This window comes from Rhinatrema bivittatum, chromosome 10, assembly GCF_901001135.1.
Source record: "Rhinatrema bivittatum chromosome 10, aRhiBiv1.1, whole genome shotgun sequence".
Taxonomy (NCBI): Eukaryota; Metazoa; Chordata; class Amphibia; order Gymnophiona; family Rhinatrematidae; genus Rhinatrema; species Rhinatrema bivittatum.
In genome coordinates, this window is record NC_042624.1 from 12,305,730 (window position 1) to 12,329,077 (window position 23,348).

General features: G+C 42.1%; 1 long non-coding RNA gene across 2 annotated transcripts in view; it reads left to right on the forward strand.

The window, feature by feature from the left end:
• The window catches only part of LOC115100198, a 332,354-nt gene that overhangs the window by 228,929 nt on the left and 80,077 nt on the right, over positions 1–23,348 (forward strand). For both annotated transcript variants that reach the window (XR_003858993.1, XR_003858992.1), the window contains exons 3-4: positions 16,106–16,192; positions 17,027–17,184. This is a non-coding gene — a long non-coding RNA (uncharacterized LOC115100198). The remainder of the gene's footprint in view (positions 1–16,105; positions 16,193–17,026; positions 17,185–23,348) is intronic.

Below are 23,348 nucleotides of genomic sequence, written 5' to 3' on the forward strand. Positions count from 1 at the left end.
ATAGCACAAACATACAATAATCCTATATGCCTGTGCTGCTGAGACACAAGTGATAGGCATTCTGGTGCTATTTGACAATTATAAATAGCAGCCTTTAGAGAAAGGGCAGGAAGAATGATTGCCCATAGCCATGTCGGTATGTAAAAGGGTTGGTAAGATCAGTGATAGCTAGGAATGTACATTGGTTTACAATGAATGGGTATCCCAAAACAAATTTGATCCAATTCATTTCATTTGAGAGTCCCTGAAACAAATGGAGAAGGACCCCCCCCAAATTAAACGAACCTTGTTTCATTCATTTTGAAATGAATAATTTCTATGAGCCATTAAAGTCAATGGCCTCTTAGAAATCAATGGGAGAGCAACAGGTGCACAGTTAGGGAATTGTTACAAAGTATAGAGCAGCCAGACAGCAGACATGGATAGGATGGACATGATGTCAAGGAGACAACAGAGATGATGTATCACAGTGAAGCATTTGTTCACTCCAACCTATTGCTGCTTACCAGATTTTGAAGACTCAGCATGAGTGAGATTTACTGCTCGTTCCTTCTAAAGACATTATTTGTGAAGGACGCTGTTTGAGCTCTCTCTGAGTTCCTTGTAAACTTTTCCCAAACAAAATTTTGGCCGCTGTCCATTTTAGATTGTCAGTGTGCCCGTCAGCAAAGATAGCCAGGCTCTGTGTTAGACTTGTGCTGCTGTCTTTTCTCTTCTTTTAGAGAAGGAGTTGGCAGTGAATGGAGAATTGCTTACAGAGCTGCTACTGACTTTGTCTCTGTCTGCCTGTACAGTGGGCAGTATGGGCAGTGGGCACTGGGTGAGCACTGAATGCAGTGCAGTCACTGAAGCATAATAGGCTGTGTTGGGGAGCCTGTCACTAAGATCAGCAGTGTCAGAACAAGTGCACACAACACGACATTCAATGCAGTATTGTCTCTGTGTTCCCCACACACACACATATTAGCATGATACGTCAGTGGGTGTACAGTCAGTTACAATACCACTGAGAAATATAAAATCATTTTATTATTAATTAAACCCCTAGTGACAAAATCAACCATGTCAGGTACAAGGAAAGGCAGAGCAGGTAAAGGAAATGTTTCCAAAATTGGCCAGGTTGGCAATGCCAGCAACAATCAAAGAAATTGTTCTTCACCCTAGTTGAAGTGGGATTTCTTCAAGGCTAATAAGGCAGAAGCCAGCAATATATCCAACTTAGAGGGTTACCACCAGTGAGGAAGAAGTCTCGGCAGCCTCCCAGGGAGTGGTCAGGTCCTGGTGGGACCACTCACCCTGTATTTGAGGCACTTGAGCAGAGGGTTGGTGGCTCTGTATGCTCACTCCAGCCGGGATGATACTGGGGAGCCAGGTTCACTCATCCTGCGACAAGAGACTTTGAGGGAGCTTGAGCCTGCTCTGTTTTGAGTAAAGTTTATAAAAAAAAAAAAAAGATGAGAGGTTTTCAGAACAAAGGTAGGCTGCAGGGAGTGGGAATTCTCCTGTTTCACCTTTCTTTTTACTCAGTCAGCTCTCTCGTCACCACTTCTGTCCCTGTTTACGAATATCCAAGTGCAGTGCTGCGCCATTGACTTGATTTCACGCCGCGTGGTGGGGCCTGTGCCGCTTGTGGGGACACATGTGCGAGGTTTTCGCATGGAGGCCTGTGTTCTTGCTGCCTCCCTGGGGGGGTAGGGCACCTCGGTGATGGCGTCTGGGTCCCGATCAAAGTCTCACCAGGAGTCTGGAAGGCTCGCTCCAGCACAGAAGAGCTCAGAGGACCCGTTGCCGCGCTGGCCATTTTGGCCACCTTTGCAGTACCTGTGTGAGTCAAGGAGGGGGATTTTCCTTCCCCCTTATCCCCACAGGCAGGAGTCTCTGGAGGGGGGGGGTGAAAACACAGTGCATCCATTGTCCTCATTGGAGGAGGGTCCTGGGGGAGGGGGCTCGGACTCCTCTTCATTTAACTCCGATTTTGTTTTATTGCTGCATAAGGCTTTTAAAGCCAAGAAGGCAGCAAAAAGGCATTTGATTAAATCTTCCCCACAAAAGGCGGCCAAGTCCCATGGGACCCCTGGAAAGGGGAGGATCTCAGCCCTGAAGAAGCCTAGGACCCTTAATAAGGAGGGCCCACCAGAACTAACCATCTTCTCAGGTGATTAGCGTCTCAGCCAGTGGAGGATTCTTCTTCTGTAGCAGTGCCAGAGGAGCCTCGGGAGGCAGACTGTCAGGCGACAGACCCTGATCAGGCCATCCAGGATCCAGATCAGCTTTTGTCAGGGTCTCTGAGGTAGAGGGGGATGATCCTAAGGTGGTCTGCTTGTTCTAGAAGGAAGAATTGGTCCCTCTTATTCCCATAGTTCTTGAGGACCTGGGCATAGAGGACGCCCAGGAGAGCATGGCGCTGGGTGCAGTGGACCCAGTTATGTTGGGACTCTGTGGTCCAGCTAGGTCTTTCCCTTTCCATTTGTCAGTCAGTGCCTTGTTGTTCAGCGAGTAGGACATTCTAGTTACAGGCCTGAAGGTCAGCAGGTCAATGGACAAGAAATATCCATTGCTAGAGGAAGCCCTGGACATCCTTAGGGTTCTCAAGGTGGATGCTGCAGTGTCAAAAGTTACGAAGAAGAAGACCATTCTGGTGACTGTCACTAAAGCACTTAAGGATATTCAGGATAGGAAGTTGGAGGTGAAGCTCAAGAGGATCTTTGAGGTCTCGGCTCTTGGAACGTGGGCGGCTATGTGTAGCAGGTTTATGTTGAGAACCGGGCTCCACTGGGTTCAGCAATTGCAGGTGGATAAGTCCTTGTCTGCTTCAGAGGCTTTGCAAGCTGAGCGCCTGGAAGTAGTGGTGACCTACAGCATGGATGTGCTTGTCGATCTGCTCAGAACCTCAGCCAGGTTCATGGTATTGGCGGTCTCCACTTGAAGGCTCCTCTGGTTGAGGAACTGGTCAGCTGATGTTTCATCTATGGCACAGCTGGGTTCCTTTTAAGGGCAAGTTGCTTTTTGACAAGGCCTTGGAGGACATGATTAAATCCCTGGAGGGAACAAGGTACACAAGTTGCCAGAGGATAAGCCTAGATTTAAGAGCTCCTTTCCTGCTCGGTCCCAGTTCTGAGGAAATCAGTTTAGGGCCTCCAGATTGTCGGGGCCTTCTTCAAGGCAGGTCTCAGGCAGGCAGCAACCTTGGGGCCAGTCCTTTCATGGCTGATGTCCTGGCAGAGATGATTTCTTCCAGGGATAGGGTGGACCCAAATCTTCTCAATGAGGCGAGGCTGGCCCACTCCCCAGTTCTGGTAATAGGGGGCCGGTTGGCTCTTTTTTACAAGGAGTGGGCCAAAATCACATTGGACCAGTGGGTCCTAAGCATAATAGGTCAAGGCGACACTTTAGAACTTGTTTGGCCCCTCAAGGATCATTTTCTGGTCTCCCCATGTTCATATGAGCGAAAAATGTTGGCTGTTCAAGACACCGTCCGGCACCTCTGTGAGGTAGCAGCCATTATCCCAGTGCCCCCGGAGGTGCAAGGGGCATGTCATTACTCCATTTATTTCATAATGCTCAAGGAAGGCACATTCCAGCCCATACTCGACTTGAAAAATGTCAACAAAGCTCTCAAGGTCCCTCGTTTCATAATGGAAACTCTTCGTTCCGTCATTGTTTCAGTCCACAAGGGGAAATTCCTAGAGTCGGTGGACTTAACAGAAGCATACCTACACATAGGAATCCATCCCAACCACCAGAAGTACCTGAGGTTTATGATTCTGGGGAAGCATTTTCAGTTTTGTGCCCTTCTTTTCGGGCTAGCAGCAGTGCCCAGAATATTTACCAAGGTGATAGTCATGATGGCTGCAGTGCTCCGGAAAGAGGATATCTTGATACATCCTTACTTGGATGACTGGCTGATTCGAGCGAAGTTGAAGTCCCTCTGTCAGATGGCTGTGGATTGAGTCCTCCAGCTCCTGAGGTCCTTGGGTTGGATAGTCAATCTGGCCAAAAGTCACCTTGTTTCCGCCCAGATCTTAGAGTTCCTAGGGGTGCTTTTCAACACCAGAATGGGCAAGGTCTTTCTCACCGAGAAGCGCATTGCTAAATTGCAAGTACAAGTTCACCCGCTGTTGGGCAAACATTTGCCCAGAGTCTGGGATTACTTACAGGACCTGGGGTCAATGGCATCCACCTTGGAGTTGGTTCCATGGGCCTTTGCTCATATGAGACCTCTACAATCAGCTTTACTATCAAGTTGAGATCCAGTCTCAGAGCAGTTTCAGCTACCGCTTCCTCTCACAGAGTTTGCGAGCTCCAGCCTTTCTTGATGGCTCCTCATGGACAAGCTGCTCCATGGGACAGATTTGGAGATCCCCGATTGGATAGTGGTAACCATGGATGCCAGCTTCTCCAGTTGGGGAGCAGTCTGTCAGGAGCAATATGTGCAGGGCCAGAGGTCAGGGCGGGAAGCCTCATGGTCCATCAACGGGCTAGAGACCAGAGCAGTGCATCTGGCTCTGAAGGCTGAGGGGGAGATCTGTGAGGATTCTGTTGGACAATGTGACAACAGTAGCCTACATAAATCGCCAAGGAGGTACCAAGAGCCGGGTGGTCACATTGGAAGCCCAGGAGCTGATCAGCTGGGTGGAACTGCACCTGGATCAGATTGCAGCCTCCCACATTGCAGGCCTCCACAACGTTCAGGTGGATTTCCTGAGTCGTCACCAACTGGAACCCAGGGAGTGGTTGTCGGAGGATGCTTTTCTCCTTATTTGATTAATAGAGGCCTTCCGCAATGCCAAGGCCCCGCGGCTCTTCAGTCAGCATCGAGAACCAGGGGTGGAAAGGGTGGATACCTTATTCCTACCTTGGCCATCAGAGGTGCTTCTGTATATCTTCCCATTGTGGCTGCTAATTGGCAAAGTGTTGCGTCGCATCGAGATTCATCTGGGAGATGATGTTCTCGTCGCTCCGGAGTGGCCAAGGTGGCCGTAGTTCATGGATCTGGTCAATATAGCAGTAGATGGACCCCTGCAATTTCACCTCCTGACAAATCTCCTACATCAAGGCCCCATTTGTTTCGAAGGGGCAGATTGCTTTTGTCTAGCGGCCTGGCTTTTGAGAGGGAACGTTTGAGGAATAAGGGTTATTCAGAAGCGGTGATCACTACCCTCTTGCAGTCCAGGAAGACCTCTACCTCCCTGGCATGTGTCAGGGTTTGGGGAGATTTTGAGTCTTGGTATAAGGTGCATGAGGTTCAGCCTGCTCACGCCTCAGTGGTGGATGTTTTGGGGGTTTTGCAGGATGGTCTCAGCAAAGGGTTGTCCTTTAATTCCCTGTGGATTCAGGTAGCGGCTCTAGGTTGCTTGCGTGGTAAGGTGTGAGGAGTCTCCTTAATGGTTCATCCGGATGTGGCGCATTTCCTTCGGAGAGTGAAGCACTTGTGTACCCCAGTCTGGAATCCTTTTCCATCTTGGAACCTTAATGTTGTTCTGAGGGCTATGTGACTGCCCCCGTTTGAGCTGTTGAAGCAGGTGACGTTAAAGGATCTGAAATTAAAGGTGATTTTCTTTGTGGCCATATCTTCTGCTTGACAAGTGTTAGAGCTTCAGGCATTGTTGTTCAGGGAGCCCGTCTTACAAATCTCTGTTAGAGGGATGTGTTTGAGAACGGTTCCCTCTTTCCTGTCTAAGTTGATTTCCTCCTTTCATGTGAGTCAGACTATGGAGCTTCCTTCTTTTCTGGGTTTGAATTCCTCCATTCCTCAATCCAAGGAATTGTGAAGGTTGGATGTGAAGTGGGCCCTTTTGCATTACTTAGAGGTTATTGTGCACAGACCAAGAGTGGGAACTTGGCGTGACAGTGTCTAGTGATCTGAAGATGGTGAACCAATGTGACAAGGCAATAACTAAAGATAGAAGAATGCTAGGCTGCATAGAGAAAGGAAAAACCAGTAAGAAAAAGGAGTGGTGATGCCCTTGCACAGGTCTCCTTGGTGAGACCTCACCTCAAGTTCAGTTCTGGAGCTCTTATCTCAAAAGAGAAAGAGACAGGGTTGAGGCAGTTCAGAAAAGAGCTACCAAAATGGTGTGTGGTCAGTATCAGAAAACCTATGAGGAAAGGTTGAAGGATCTCAATATGTAATCCCTGGAAGAGAGGGAGTGCAGGGGAGATATGATATAGGCCTTCAGATACCTGAAAGGTTTTAATGATTTACAAATGTCAAACCTTTTCCATTGGAAAGAAACAAGTAGAACTAGGAGTCACAAAATGAAACTCCAAGGAGGACACCTGAGAACCAACATCAGAAAATATTTCTTCATGGAGAGGTGGTGGATGCCAGCAGTGTCCTTCCAGAGGAGATGGTGAAGACCAAAACTGTGAAAGAATTCAAAGGGGCATGGGATTAATACTCTGGATCCCTAAAGGTTAAAGGATGGAAATGAAGAAAAAAGTGCATGGGGGTAACTTGCTGGTGTAGCGGTTACTACCCTTAACCAATAAGCCTTAATACCGTTGATGAAACCATCATTGCTCTCTGCTTCAACAGCAGGGGGAAAGGGGGAACTGCATTCAGATAGCAACCAACAGGGGCCCCGCCTTTTTACATACTGGGGAACTGATGCACAGACATAAGGGAAAAAAACCCCAAAACACAGGACCTGCTTCTACAGCCAAGTCCATAAGCAAAGCACATAAAGCAGCACTCTCTGAAAATGTTGCTAGCAGTAAATGTTTATGGGTTATCATAAGGCTTGGGGATAACTGCACTAAGAAGCAGTTGTTACCCTTAAGAGAAACATTGGGTATCATGCATGGCCCGGCAGAAACTACCTTAAGCTTGCTGGGCAGACTTGATGGATCATTTGGTCCTTTTCTGCCCTCATTTCTATGTTTCTATGACACAGCTAAGATGTACTTATCAGAAGTATACCTTGGTGAAAAAGAACATTTTAGACTTGAGGCTTAAATAAAAAAAAATACAATTATCTTTGATGATAACTTTAAACCTCTGAAGCAGGTGTAAAGTTATCTGGCTTACTTAGCTGGATATATCTAAAATTCAGCTAAGTTAACAGGACAATTAAATGATTCCCCTATGAGAAAAAAAACTAGAGGTTAGGACTCTTCAGCTTAAAGAAGAGACAGCTGAGGGGAGATATGATAGAAGTCTATAAAATAATGAGTGGAGTAGAAAGAGCAAATGTGAATTGGTTGTTAAAGTTTTCAAAAATTACAAAGACTAGGGGATACACAATGAAGTTTTTAAGTAGTACATTTAAAACTAATAAGAAAAAAATAGTTTTTTTTACTCAGTACATATTTAAGCTCTGGAATTCATTGCCAGAGGATGTGGTGAAAGCTGTTAGTGTAACTACATTTGAAAACGTTTGGACAACTTCCTGGAAGAAAAGTCCATAAACCATTATAAAGTTGGAGATCCAGAAATCTATTGCTTATGTTTGAGATAAGCATCATGTAAACTATCTATCCTTTGGGATCCTGTCAGTTACTTGTGAACTGGATTTGCCACTTTTGGAAACAGGATATTTTGTGGAAATCTTACATTGTGTTCTTATGAACGCCCATGGAATATTTATTTTATATCTGGCTAAATTATAGCAGGATAATGAATTATCTCACTATAATTTTGCTGGATAAGTGGCTGAAAATATCAAAACTAGTCATTTAGAGTTATACATCAAAATGTTTTTTTAATATCGACAACAAAAAGTTGAAGGAAAAACCCTAATGCACCAATACATTGTGATCCAGAAAATTACAGATGGGTGAGTCTGACATCAGTGCCAGGCAAAATGGTTGAAACTATCATAATGAAAAAATTGAACATATAGATAGTAATAGTTTAATGGGATAGAGCCAACATGGATTGCTACAATTTTTGAAGGCATAAATAAACATGAGGATAAAGGTGAGCCAATTGATATAGTGTATCTGGATTTCCAGAATGGATTTGACAAAGTCTGTCATAAGACACTTCTGAGGAAATTAAAAAGTCATGGGATGGAGGTGGAAGTTTCCTAGTGTGGATTGGGAACTTGTTAAAAGATAGAAAACAATTTAGAGCTGAATGGTCAATTTTCTCAGTTGAGTAAGTTGAATAATGGAGTACCTCAGGGATCTGTACTAGGCCCACTGCCTTCTAACATATTTATAAATGACCTGGAAATGGGAACAAGTGAGGTGATAAAATTCACAGACGATACACAATTATTCAAAATAGTTAAATAAAAAGAGGATTCAGGAAAATTATAAGAATATCTTGCAAGACTGGGATACTGGGCATGCAAATAGCAGAGGACATTTCATGTGAACACGTTCAAAGTGATGCACTTAAGGAAGCACAATCTAAATGACAGCCACACAATGCAAGGTTCCACATTAAGAATCACCATTAAGGAGAATGATCTAGGCATCTTTGCGGATAATATGTCAAAATCCTTTGCTCAAAGTGTGGCAGCAGCCAAAAAAGGAAATAGAATGCTAGGAATGCTAAGAATTATTAAGAAAGCAAATAGAGTGCTAGGAATCATTAGGAAAGGAATGTAGAATAAAACTAAGAATATCATAATGCCTTTGCATCTTGAGTAGTGTATGCAATTCTGGTCACTACACATCTCAAAAACGATATAGCAGCTTTAGAAAAGTAACAGAGAAGGGTGACCAAAATCATAAAGGTAATAGAATGATTCCCCTATGAGGAAAGACTAAACACATTTGGCTCTTCAGCTTGAAGAAGAGAAGAGTGAGGGGAGATATGATAGAGGTCTATAAAATAATGAGCAGAATGGAAACAGTGAACATAGTTTGATTATTTACTCTTTCAAAAAGCACAAAGACAAGGTCATATATTGAAGTTACTAAATAGTACATTTATTTCCTGCTATTCTGTTTAATGTAAACCGGTATGATTTACATCGGATGTAAGAATGTCGGTATATAAAAATTAAAAATAAATAAATAAATAAATATAAATAGGAAAAAATATGTTTTTACTCAATACATAATTAATTTCTGGAATTCATTGCCAGAGGATGTAATGAAAGCTATTAATATAGCTTGGTTTCAAAAAGGTTTGGACAAGTTCCTAGAGGAAATATCAATAAACTATTTGTAACAGCATGGTTGTAGCTATTTGTAGCATCTAGTGCAGAATAAATGTGTTGTAACCACAGGGCCTTCGAATCCTGTTGAGGATGCGGAGGCACGGTCATCTGCTCCTGGGAGATTGTGAGCCCTTGGGCCATGGGACGGCTCAGGGAGGAACCCCAAGACACATCGTGGGAGGTAAGTATGTACAGGCACAGGTGGAGCAGGAACAAGGCTGGACAGAAAACAAGGCAAAGAACGTCAGGAACTGGAACAAGACAGGCTCAATCCTCCACTGGACCTACATTCACCAGTGAGATCCAGCAATGCAATGCTGCTCTCAGGAGTAGCCCTCCAGCCACGCAATAGCCCTTCCAGACCCGCCGCTAGGAAATGAGTGCGTAAGGCCAGATGGAGGCTGAGGGCAGGAACAAGATGAGACTTGGAACTTAGAAGACTGAGAGGAAGACTCAGGATAGTTGAAGGACTCAGACGAAGACACAGGATACAGGAGGACTGGGACGAAGACAGGATACATGGAGGACTCAAAGACTTGGAAGACTCAGGATACTTGGACAACTCAGACAAGGATTCAGGAACTTGGAAGTTTCAGGCAAGGATTCAGGATACAAGCAATAGTGGGGTGTTTTTTTGAGATGGTGCCGGCCATCCAGTGCTCCCTCCATGTGACAGGGGCCAATGGCACGGATACCCTGTCACATGGTAAGGGCAAAGGGCTATCGGCGCCATTTTGATTAGTGGCAGCGGCCCAGGAGCGGGAGATCACTCCTGGGACTCCCACTGGACCACCAGGTACCTGTAAAAAGTTTTTTGGGGGGTCGGGAGGATGGGGGAAGCTAAGGGATTAGTTTTAAAGGGTCGGGGTGGGTTTAGGGGTTATTTTTGTGTGCCGTTTTTCCTGCTCTCCCCCAAAATGATAAGAGAACCCCCACGAACAATTTTGTGGGGTTTTCCTATCGTTTTGGGGGAGCCCCCGATTTCTGAAGATTTTGAAAATATTGTACGATATTTTCAATCGTCCGAAGCCCGATTCACATCCCTAGTGCGCATGGCCCGTTGATTTTATGACATGCATGCACGCATGTTATAAAATCAGTGCACCCATGTGTGCTCGTCGGGAAGTGAGTGCACATGGGCAAGCATCTATGAAAATCTTCCCCATAGTAAACATAAGAAAACAAGAACATAAGATATGACCACTATAATAGCCGATAAAATCAATCCTATGAAAACCATATGTATCAAAGAGGTCAAAAAAAAAATCCATGGTATAACCAGCAAATAAGAGATCACAAACGGAAACTGAGAAATAAAGAAAAAGAATGGAAAAAGAATAAATCAATTAATAATCTAGCAAATTATCGAATCTGCCTGGCTTCCTATAAAAAAATCATTCTAAACTCGAAAAAGAATTACTATAGTAAGAAAATAGAAAAATTTGGAAATAATTCCAGAACGCTGTTTAACATTGTGAAAAATCTTGTTACGGATTCTAATAGTTCTTCACAGAATCTTCCCGAAACTCACTGTTTCAATGAGAAAATAGTAAATTTAAGATGCAAAATTAACAAGACAGTAAAACAAGAAATAAACATGTGTCAGAGAGATGTAATAAAGTGGTCAACCTTTGTGGAAGTGTCAAGTATGGAAGTAGAATCTTTAATAAAAAATATGAATCCCGCCCCTCACATGTTAGACAACATACCCATAACTAATCTGAAAATTGTAGCAGCTGTAATTGCTCCTGCAGTAGCAAGCATCATTAACTCATCGCTAAACGAAGGTACGATGCCAGATATTTTAAAAGTGGCAGTTATCAAACCAATACTAAAGAAGAAAAACTTAGACTCATCAATATTAAACAATTACAGACCAGTATCAAATCTACCATTTCTTGCTAAATTGATCGAAAAAACAGTACAAAAGCAATTAGCGGAACACTAGGAGATTAATAATATTTTATATTACTCACAACACTGTTTTCGTAAACATTATAGTACAGAAACATTACTTTTATCTTTTTCTGACATAATACTGAGAGGTTTTGACAGTGGTACACATTACATTCTGGTTTTACTGGATTTATCATCAGCGTTTGATACAGTGAATCATGAAATTTCGATTAAAAGGTTAATGGATATAGGCATTCAGGACAAAACTTTAAATTGGTTTAAAACATATATAAGAAATAGATTTTACCAAGCGCAAATAAAAAAAAATAAAATGGGGCAGATTTTTAAAGGAGCCGACGTGGGGTACATTTGTGCATGCTACCCGGTGCGCACAAATCTATGCCCGATTTTATAACATGCGCGCGCAGCCGCATATTATAAAATTGCGCACAAGTTGGTGCACAATTGTGCAACTTGCGCGCGCCGAGCCGCGCAGCCTACCTCCATTCCCTCTGCCTCCCACCTTCCCCTCCCTTCCCCTACCTAACCCCCCCCCTTACCTTTAATATTTAAGTTGCACCTGCCTTTGGGGAGGTGTAGGTTGCATGCGCCGTCGATGGCCGACCCGCGATCCTGGGCACAGCGGCAAATGGCTGCTTTGCCTGGAGGCTCCAGCCCCACCCACGCCCTGCCCCCTTTTTCAAGCCCTGGGACATATGCGCGTACCGGGGCTTGCGCGCATCGCCGAGCCTATGCAAAATAGGCTCGGTGCACGCAGGAGGCTTTTAAAAGGGTTACACACATATATTACGCGTGCAACCCTTTTAAAATCCGCCCCAATATCTGAGAAAATAAATTTGCATATGGATGTGCCACAGGGATCAGCTCTGTCTGCGACCCTTTTAAATATTCATTTATTGCCACTCTGCCAGTTGCTTGCAGGATTGGGGATTGTGCATTATATATACACTGATGATATTCAGCTAATTTTACCAATTGACGATACTATAGAGAAAACACTAAAATTAGCTAATATGTATCTTGACATAATAAAACAATTGTTGAATCAAATCGAATTAGTGATAAACATAGATAAAACAGAATTCCTTCATTTAGAACATAAAAATATGAATACAGTAGAAAAACTAATTCGCTTAAAAAATAATCAGTCGGTGAATTTAGCAGAAAAAGTGTGCAAAATAAGTGTTATAGATTCAGAATTAAATATGAAACAACACATCTTCCTTAAAGTAAGAGAAGGATATGCTAAATTGATGATTTTGAGAAAATTGAAACCTCTGTTAACATTTGCTAATTTTAGAACAGTATTACAGACACTCATATTTGCAAGTACCAATTATTGCAATGCTTTATTATTGGGACTACCTGATGCTAGATTGAGACCACTTCAAATACTGTAGAATTCTGCGGCAAGAGTATTGACAGGGAAGAGAAAAAGGGATCATATCACAGCTACATTGGCAGATCTTCACTGGTTACCAATGATCAAAGAATTCAATATAAAGCACTATGGGCCTTATTTTCTAAGGCTATCGCAGGCTTGCGCTAACAGAGCAAGCCTCCGATAGCTAGCGAAGGTAGCACATGCCTACGCTACCTAAATCGGGTGAAGTTGGCCCCTGAAGAGGAGGAGTCGGGGCGTCACTGGGGCCGACTCCACGAAGACGGCGCCGACAGCAAAAAGGTAAGGGCCTTTTCGCTGATTATTTCACGCCCAATAACTACACCTTCTATGGTGGCGCTATTGGATGCGAAATCGGCAGCGCAGGACCGCCCCCTGTTTCGACCCCCCGCCCTCCATTAGCATGATTTTCTAAAGTATCACAGGCCTGCGTACTTTAGAAAATGAGGCCCTATGTTTGATACAAAAGCTCATCTATGATGACAAAGCAGAGTGGCTTAACACCACTCTTCGCCTGCACATGCCACAAAGAAATCTTAGATCTACAAATCAATCTTTATTAACTGTTCCTTCAATGAAAACAGCAAGACTGACGCAGGTTAGAGACCAAGCTCTGTCCTTACCAGGGCATAAGTTGTGGAATGCTAAGCCATTAGAGTTAAGAGTTCAAAGAAACTACAAATTATTTAAAGGTATGTTAAAGACCTGGCTCTTTAAACAAGCATTTGGCAATGAGAACGAAAACAAGAAATGAAAGGCTCCTAAGAAAAGTAATAGGTTCATGACTTGTATTAGAAATAGGGTCATGACTTGTATTAGTATTTGTTTATTATCTTTCTTATAATTTTTAATTTTTTAATGTTTTAGATATTTTAGATTTTATGGAAGTGTCTAGGAATATAATATAGTATTTGAAGTTAGTTATATTAAATGAAGCTTTGTAATTGATTTTTAGATTTTGGCACTTTAACTGTTTTTAGTAAAGACCTAATAACATTTTATGTACCCTCTTGTGAACCATTATGATAGTAACTTACTTAATGATGATATATAAAAGCTATTAAATAAATAATAAATAAATAACTTCATGGAGTGCCCCCTAGTCCTTCTATTATCTGCGAGAGTACATTACAAATTTACTTTAACTTGTTCAAGTCCTTTCATGACTTTGTAGACCTCTATTATATACCCACTCAGTTGTCTCTTCTCCAAACTGAAAAGCCATAACTTCTTTAGCCTTTCCTCATAGGGCAGCTGTCCCATGCCCCTTATCGTTTTGGTCACCCTTCTCTGCATTTTCCCCAGTGCAGCTATATACTTTTTGAGATGTGGTGACTAGAACTGCACACAGTATTCCAGGTGTGGTCTCACCTTGGGGCGATATAAAGGCATTATGACATTTTCCATTTTATTAACCATTCCTTTCCTAATAATTCCTAACATTCTATTTGCTTTTTGATTGCCTCAGCACACTGAGCTGATGATGTCAATGTATTATAGAGATGAGCTTCGTTTTTCTTTGTCTAGTTGGGTTTCGGTCTGGGCGCTTCGTGGGAAAAATTTGTTTTCCCATGGGTCGTTTTTTGGTGAAACGGATTGGAAAAAACGAATTAAAAAAAAAACGAATAAAAAAAAACACCCCAGCCCTTCAAATTGACTTTATTACAACCCCCCCACCATCCCGATCCCACCCCAAGACTTACTAAAACCCTGGTGGTCCAGCGGGGTCCCGTGAGCGATGTCTCCCTCTCAGGCCATCAGGCCTACCAGGAATCAAAATGGCACTGGTAGCCCTTTGCCGTTGCCATGTGACAGGGGATACCAGTGCCATTGTTCGGCCCCTGTCACATGGAAGGAGCAATGGATGGCCCATGCCATTTTCTAAGATGGCACCGGCCATCCATTGCTCTTACCATGTGACGGGGCCGACCAATGGCACCGGTAGCCCTGTCACATCGTAAGGGCAAAGGGCCACCAGTGCCATTTTGATTACTGGCAGGCCTGACGTCCAGACGGCCCAAGAGGGAGAGATCGCTTGTAGGACCCCACTGGACCACCAAGGCTTTTAGTAAGTTTTGAGGAGGGATCGGGATGGTGGGGGGGAGGTTGTAATAAAGTCAATTTGAAAGGTTGGGGTGGGTTTTTTTTTTAATAAATGTGCCCCTCACACCCCCCCCCCCCCCCCCCGCACTAACCCGAAAAACACATTTTTCCTGAAGTTCGGGGAAAATCCGTTTCGGGGTTCAGGTCCCCCGAACCAGGACGAAGTAGGCTATTTCATTGAAATTGCCTAATTCGTGATAAACAAATGCACATCTCTAACCAGCTACCCTCTCACCTCAGACTGGAACCTTCCCACCAAACATTCAAAAAACAACTAAAAACATGGCTGTTCCAGAAAGCCTACCAACTTGCGACCTAACTCCTCTTCCCCCCCCTCCCACACTCTCCCCCTTCCCTCCCCACCCCCACCCTCTCCTTGTCTCACAGATACTACAAGAAAGCCTCAATGTATAAAGGTTACTATGTTTAAGTAATATATAAAGGTTACTATGTATAAAGTAATGCATAATTGTTGCAATGTCAAAGTAATGTCTCTATGTTCCAATGTAAAAATGTTCCTACATATAAGTTAATGTTACAATGTAAAAATAGTACGACCCCTCCGTCAGACTATTACCCTGTTATAATGTGAACCGATGTGATGTACACCAACGAATGTCGGTATATAAAAGCAAATAAATAAATAAATAATATATTATCCACTATAACGCCTAGAACTCTTTCCTAGGTGGTAACTCCTAAGATAGAACCTTACATTTTGTAACTAGAGCAAGGGTTATTTTTCCCTATATGAATCACTTTGCATGTTAAATTTCATCTGTACTTGGAAGCCCAATCTTCCAGTCTCACAAGATCCTCCTGCAATCCATCACAATCTGCTTGAGATTTAGCTACTCTGCATAATTTAGAGTTATCCGCAAATTTGATCACTTCCTTTGTCATACCCCTTTCTATATCATTTATAAATATATTAAAAAGCACTAGTCCAAGAACAGATCCATGAAGCACTCCACTGTTTCCCTTTTTCAAGATTGGAAACTGACCATTTAATCCTACTCTTTGGTTCCTGTCTTTTAATCAATTAACAAACCACAAAAGGACAACGTCTCCAATCCCATGATGTTTAGTTTTCTTATGAGCCTCTCATGTGGGACTTTTTCAAATACCTTCTGAAAATCCAAATACACCACATCTACTGGTTTATCCACATGTTTATTTACCTCTTCAAAAAAATGTAGGAATTTTGTGAGGCAAGACGTCCCTTGGGTAAATCCATGTTGGCTATGTCCCATCAAACCATGTCTATCTAAATGTTTGTGATTTTCTTCTTTATAACAGTTTCCATGATTTTTACCAGCACTGAAGTCAGGCTCACTGGTCTATAGTTTCCCAGATCACCCCTAGATACCTTTTTAAATATAGGGGTTACATTGGCAATCTTCTAATCTTCAGGTACATCGGATGATTTTAATGATAGGCTACAAATTAATTGAAATAGGTCTGAATTTTCATTTTTTAGTTCTTTCAGAACCCTGGGGTGTATACTATCTGGATCAGGTGATTTATTACTCTTCAGTTTGTCAATCAGGCCTATCATATCTTCCAGGTTCACCGTGATTTGGTTCAGTTGATCTGAATCATCACCCAAGAAAACCTTCTCCGGAACATCCTCCTCAGTAAACACCGAAGCAAAGTGAGTGAGAGTGCGATTGAAAAGTATACTTTTGATAAAAGAAGACTGAAAAAGTTAAGAATATATGTCAGTTAAATTTAAAAACTGCTGAGCTGCAGTGTTTTTAAATCCTAGAACTGAGTGAAAGGACAGAAAATAAATTAAACATGATGTTACACTGAAGTTTAATAAATGAAAGCAAAAGTACTTTGAAACAATATAAGCCTTATGAAAATAGGCCTGGCTCTAAAAGTGACTTGCATACTCCATGAGTCCCTAGCAGTGTCTTGGATCCTGCATATACATGCTGCGATTTTAAGTTAATTATTTGGAAGCTAACATGAATCCAGGATTTGAATAAAGTCCAAAATGAACTCCAAGTGCTAGAAAGAGAAATGAGATAAATGAAGGATAGCTTCAGATGTTTTAAATAATAGATGATAGAGCAGAAACAAAAGTAAAGTGTCTCTGGATATAAAAACAGTTTAAGAGAAATAAAATCAATTGTTTCTCTGAATTAATGATAAGAAGAGAGAAACTAATAAAATTAAGGAGCAAGATAAGAAATAGGGAATTAAGGTTTATGTCACTGTGTAGTAAACAAATTATTGTTGGAGAAACCACATTACAATTTTTCTCATGTCTCATTGACACATCTTACAGTTTCAAGTCTCATAGTCTCGTGTCTCAGTTCCCTCTCACTGCGTCTTTAGAAAAGCGTAATCTTAATTATCCTTTAATTTAATTAACTAGAATTTTCAGAACAAAAAGCTGGTACACTGAGGGTCACATAGGAGCTGTTGGAAAATTATTGGTTTGAGGAAGCCAGTTTTTATTTTTGATTTGTTTTTAAAGATAGGATATTTGGTGGAGCCTGCCTGCAGTCCTGTGAGACACCGCGGTCAAGAGTGTAAGAGTGTCTGCCTCCGCTAACGCATCAATATCGAACACCAGTCTCAAGCTGCTGAAGCTTTTCATCCCAATCTGCAAGCTACTGCTGCAGTGGAAGCTGAGTAAGTGTGCACACAAAGAGAGAAAAACTGAAAAGAGTGATTAGATAGTAAAGTTCATTAAAGATAAAGAAAAGAAAGAAGAGACAGTACATACATAGTAGAGAGACACATGGAAATATAGTAAGAAACAGTGATCATAACATTAAAGTCACAGTTCCTGATTTTCTTAAGATTTCTCTGAGCTATCTGAAAGATAAATAGCACAAAGAATCAACTAAGTTTAGAATAAATGATAGTATAGCTAAACTAAGAAGAGGAGAAAATTCTGGGACATCTACTTGTCTGATAATTTTTAGAAGTTTCACAAAGGAACCGGTTCCAAGGTATTAATATATCTGAAAGAGAAAGTGCAAAGTTAATTGTTACAAACAGCTATTAACTATTGAAGGGTTAATCTGAATGATATTGGATATTTTGCATAGCATTATTTGAATACTTGAGCTGCAAGTGATTTATGTTTTGTTTGAAATCCATCTACTTTGATTTTATTGACAGCTTGAGCTCTCAAATAAAATGTGTTCACTTTATTGGAGTGTCATTTATTATCCATTTATTTAACCTGTGAATTTATCTTGAGTATAACATCTGCTAAATAGAGATATGATTTGGCTGAACCTTTCGGTTTGGCCTTTATCAGCCTGCCATGGGAAAATTTGTTTTCCCGCGGATTGGGCCGATTTTTTTCGGCTGCCCCCCCCCAAAACCCCCCCCCCCCAAACCCACCCCAACCCTTCAAATTTAATTAATTACAACCCTCCACCGTCTCGACCCCCCAAGACTTGCCGAAAGTCCTTGGTGGTCCAGCGAGGGTCCTGGGAGCGATCTACCCCTCTTGGGCCATCAGCTGCAAGTAAGTAGGAGTGGAGGAGTAGCCTAGTAGTTAGATCAGTGGGCGATGAACCAGAAGACCAGGGTTCAAGTCCCGCTGTTGCTCCTTGTGACCTTGGGCAAGTCACTTTACCCTCCATTGCCTCAGGTACAAACTTAGGCCTGGATTTTCCTACAGCATGGGGGGGCAGGCCTGTGAAAGCTGGCAGCGATCGCACCACCATGGTGTTATCGCTGCCAGCTTTCACACCCAATAGCACATCGTAAAAGGTGGTGCTACTGGCAGTGATAAGAGTTCTTACCTTTTTGCTGCCAATGATGTTTCTACCGCATCCACCCCGGTGCCGCCCCAATTCCTCCTCTTCCGGTGCCGATGCTGCCCCAACTCCGCCCCAATTTAGCTTTGCCCTTACCATGTGACAGGGTCTACCGGTGCTATTGGTTGTCCTCTATCACATGGTAATGGCAAAGAGCCACTGGCACCATTTTGATTACTGGCAGCTGACGGCCCGAGAGGGGGAGATCGCTCCAGGGACCACCAGGGACTTTTGGCAAGTCTTGGGGGGGTTTGGGATGGTAGGGGGTTGAAGTTTTTTTTTATTTATGCGTTTTTAACGATCTTAGATAGAGGTACATGCATATCATTATATTGAAACATAAGGTAATATACTTTCATATTTCAATTGACAAGTACCATTATTTTAACCAAAAAAAATTAGGTAATTTAGAAATAAAATGTTTCAAAACATTCCCGGTTCATTATAAAGAAATCAGGAGAATCAAATGTACTAGGAGCTATTCATAAGAAAAGGAAAAGTCAAAAATCTAGTAATTCAAGGGATTGACAGCATTAACAGACAATATCATTCTCATAACTAGTTTTAGTTAGCTCTGTGATTAATGTGGCAATGTGAATCAAGAAATGATCTTAATTGCTGAGGATCGAAAAAAAACATATCTCAAGTTATTAAGTCTCAACACACATTTACAGGAAAATCGAATTGTAAATTGAGCTCCAATATCCCTAGCCTCCTGACACATAGCCAACAATATTTTCCTCCTTTGTTGTGTGATCTTTGTCAAGTCTGGATAAATCCATAACTTGTGTCCTAAATACAATTTTTCTCTGTTTCTAAGAAACAATCTTAGGATTTGATCTTTATCTGCAACAGATGAAAAGGTAACCAACAACGTCCCAGTGTAGTCTATTTGCTCTTCAGATGGCTGTTCTAGAAAATTTGTAAGATTTCCAGTATCCAGGTTTGGAATTGGAATTCCTTGCCCTTCTTTCTTCTCAGTTTTAGTGTAAAATATCTTAACAATAGATGGAATCTGTTCTCTGGGAATTTGTAATATTTCCACTAAATACTTTTTAAGTTGTTCTAGTGGTCAATTAAACTTATAAGTGGGAAATTAAATATTCTTAAATTCCTAAATCTTAATTTGTTTTCTATATTCTCTATTTTTCTAGAATTTGTCAGTCCTCCTTGTACCAACATATTCTGTGTAGTTTGAAGTACAGATACTTGATTTTCCAAATTTTGTATTTTATCATTATGTACCAGTAAAAGGATCAATTTGGCAAATATATTTCTGTGTATCTGTTATAATTTTAGACAAATTCACTATAGTGGATTCCAAGGATAGTAGAACTTTCCATACAGACTCTAAGGTTATATCTTGCATCTTTACAGCAGTTAAGGTGGAAACAGCCCTTACCATACCCTTATGGTGGCTTTCTGCTCCCAATACTGGGGGCATCGTCATGTCTTCTTTCCTAGTTGTTATACACTCTGGAGTGACTGGTTCCAGGTCTTTATTCACATTCAATTGCAGCAAATGCTGTGACATGTGCTCTATGGTTCCAGTTACTCCGGCACTACATATGCTTATGGACAACCCCAACGGATTCCTCCCAAAAGGACCCAACTCACTCGGCAACTTCGGTCAAGTAACTGGACCCGAATCTGCTGACTGCCCAAACCGCGGGGATGAAGGTGTTATGAGAGCCCCAGGACTCAAAGAGATTAGTAAGTCCAGCGAAGTAGGTGTTTGCTTCGTACCTACTATCGCAGTGGACACACTTGGGGACGAACTTGCCGTCGGCACAAAAGTTCTCAATATTTGTTTGAGATAGGGCTGGTAACAGTGTGGTCGGGGTTTCTACCCTTACCTTGCACTTTCTTTTTGTATGGGGCATGACAATACCAAGGAAATTAGGAAACTTAACAATACCAAGAGCTTCTTTATGCAGTCTCCCTTGCCAAGACCGTTTTGATTCTCCAGCTGGAGGTTTAGAGAAGGGATAAAGATTATTTAAAAATCTTATAAATACTCACTTTGAGGTGAAGGAGACTCAAGGGATGTTGTTCCAAACTAAGCCATGCGCCATTTAGGTGCACGCGACTTGGGCGATGCGTGCGCCACCAGCTGCTGCGCGCCATAGGCTGGCCGATTTTAAAGGCCCTGGTGACATCACAAACCATAAATTAGAGTTAGAGCATCAGGGCAAGGCAATCCTTCTCACCCAAATGAAGCAATGAATTCAAAAGGTAAATTGTCACTAGTTCCGGCTCCTTTTCGATTTGTGCTCCCTTCTCCTTCATCTTGCTGACAAGTAATAAGCGGGCCTATTTTAAAGGCCCTGGTGACGTCACAAATCAGAAGATAGAGTTAGAGCATGGGGCAAGGCAATCCTTCTCACCCAAATGAAGCAATGAATTCAAAAGGTAAATTGTCACTAGTTTTGGCTCCTTTTCAGATTTGTGCTCCCTTCTCCTTCACCTCCGGGGGGGGGGGGGGTGTAATTAATTAAATTTGAAGGGTTGGGGTTGGTTTGGGTTGGGGTTTTTTTTTAATGTGCCCTTTCTCCCCCCTCCAAAAAAATGATAGGAAAACCACACAAAATTTCATAGGTTTTCCTTTCGTTTTGTCAACCCCCCCAAAATGCAACGATATAGGAAATCTTTTCTTTATTTCCTATTTCATTGCAAATGAATGCACATCCCTACTGCTAAACTATTTTTTATTTTAAAACAACTAAGTGGAAGCTCCTAAAGACTGAAGCCTTTGACCATCATAATGACTGTGCAAGAAAATAGTTCCCCTCCCAGGTGATTTACAATAGATAATGCTGAATCAGTCTTAATATCTACATGTTGAATCATCTGTGAAATTGGTATGGTGACACCTTGGAAATCAAAGGTGATAGGGAACCCCACTGATGACGATCTAACAGAATAGAGGATACTTATCGCAGTTTTCTTTTAACATTGAGCTGTAACTTGTGGTGGGAAAGCTAACATTTTACTGTTAATGCATAATGACATCAACTGTAAAGTATGAGACTATGATGATTCAAATGGGACAAAGAAGTAGATGTTGTCAGTATAAATTTTTTAATTAATGACAAGACAAGCTAGGATTTTACAAAGAATAGCAATTTAGATGTTGAATAATGTAGCTGATAAAGAGGAATCTTGGAGTACTCTAGATAATATCACATAATTTGAGATAGTGATTCCAATTTTGATTTGCTATAAATTGTGTCAAGTATGAGGAAAATCTGAAAATCAAAATACTGTAATCAAGTGTATTGAAGGCTGAAGTTGTTGCAGTTTCTCTCCCTTTCCGCAAGCTTGGATGCTGCTGCTGGAAATGGGGTTGAGGGTGGACAGAGGAAAAAAGGCCAGGGACATTTCTCAAGATTTCCACTACTTCATTTGCCCCAGTAGTATTGATTTCTGCCTTCTCTACCTGCTCAGAGGACGATAACAAGCAAGTAACTATACCCTCCAACTTCCCTACAGCTACTAGAGCTTCTCACTGATTCTCAGGAGCCCTAAGATGATTTCCCTGAATTACTAATTTCTTAAAGGATCTGCTGCAGACAGGGCAGGTGCCAGGGTATTGGGTGCCCTAGGTGACCCTTGCGCTGCCCCCTCCAGTTGTGCCCCCTATCTGTTTTGGCGCCGACTGTGTGCACACAGTCTCTATTTCTCTTTGCCGCGAGTGGGATAGGCCCCGCTTGTGGCACCATGTGGCTGCTCTTCGGCGCCCCCTACGACTCGGCGCCCTAGGCGACCGCCGAAGTTCGCCTAATGGACACACCGGCCCTGACTGCAGACATTTCCCAGGAGGCATCAGGTGGAGGTGCGTTGCTGCTTTTGGCTGCCCTTGCCCCTCCACTGCCAATGCCAATGCCATCCTTCCCTTACTCTGCCTTCTCCTGCCCTTGCATCTTCCTTGATACTGCCTGTGGTTTCCCCTAAGAACAATTTCCATCTTTATCTTGGGTGAAGATGTGCACTTAGTACTACAAGAGCTAACGGAGGTACTGGGATTCTCACTTTTAGAAGCCTTTTATCTCCTTCTGCCATTGTTTTTATGGTGCCGCCTTCTTCTTCTTCCCATTCCCTGTGGCATGATGGAAATTTGACAAGTCAGTAGGAGTGCCCAGTGCAGACTGACCACTGCCTATGGAAAAGACCCAATATAACATAGCTCGATGTAGTGCAAAGGTTTGCTTCCAATCTTTTCTATGTTAAAATACATATCTTATTATTTCCTGGTTTTTTTAAAATTGATAATAAGAGTGCAAGTGTTTTGTTCTTAGCATTTTTATTCTTATCAATAAAATCTTTATTTCCATAAAATCTTTTTCAGCATCCAAAAGATTTGTGTAGTATAAGATTATCACATCTTTCTTATCTATTACAACAATATAATATAAAATGGGCACTCTTATATTGTGGACCAAATGTTTGGGCCCCATTGCCAGTGTTATATTGGATTTACAGTGTAAACTGGAGATTGGAGTAGATTGGAGAAGAGCGGTGATGGTCTCGCTTCACAAGAGTGGTAGCAGAGAGGAGGCTGGAAACTGCAGGCCGGTTAGCCTAACCTCAGTGGTGGGAAAATTAATGGAGAATCTGCTGAAGGAAAGGATAGTAAATTATCTACAATCCAGTATATTGTTGAATCCAAAGCAGTATGGATTCACCACGGGAAGGTCCTGTCAGCTTTTTTTGATTGGGTGACTAGAGAATAGGATCAAAGAAGAGCAGTCAATGTGATTTACTTGGATTTCTGAAAAGCTTTTGATACAGTCCCACACAGGAGGTTTGTGAATAAAATGAGAAGCTCAGGAGTGAGTGCAAAGGTAGTGGCATGGATTACAAACTGGTTCAATGATAGGAGACAACATGAAATGGTAAATGGAACCTACTCTGAAGAGAAAATCGTGTTAAGTGGAGTGCCACAGAGATGAGTTTTGGGAATGGTTATGTTCAATATCTTTGTGAGCGACATTGCAGAAGGGATAGAAGGTAAAATTT